Here is a 359-nt window from a genome sequence, read left to right on the forward strand (position 1 = left end):
GGAAAATCATCAAACAGTACCTTATTACCAATGTTCATTAGCCTTAGAATCTATGCACAGTAGCATCCAACTAAAAATGATGTTATTAACCAGCATATCAATCAACACACAACCTAAAATAAATCCAATCGAAAACAAGACCAAGTAAGGAAATATCTTGAGCGAAACTCCGACACACACACCATCAAAGGTCATATGATTAACTTCTGATTCAACACCTTGGTTCGCACACCGTCAGGCCATCATTACACTTGTTATATATATATATATATATATATATATATATATATATATATATATACTATATATATATATATATATATATATATATATATATATATATNTATATATTATATATA

The sequence above is a fragment of the Sphaeroforma arctica genome (genome assembly GCF_001186125.1).
Source record: "Sphaeroforma arctica JP610 unplaced genomic scaffold supercont1.871, whole genome shotgun sequence".
Lineage (NCBI taxonomy): Eukaryota > Ichthyosporea > Ichthyophonida > Sphaeroforma > Sphaeroforma arctica.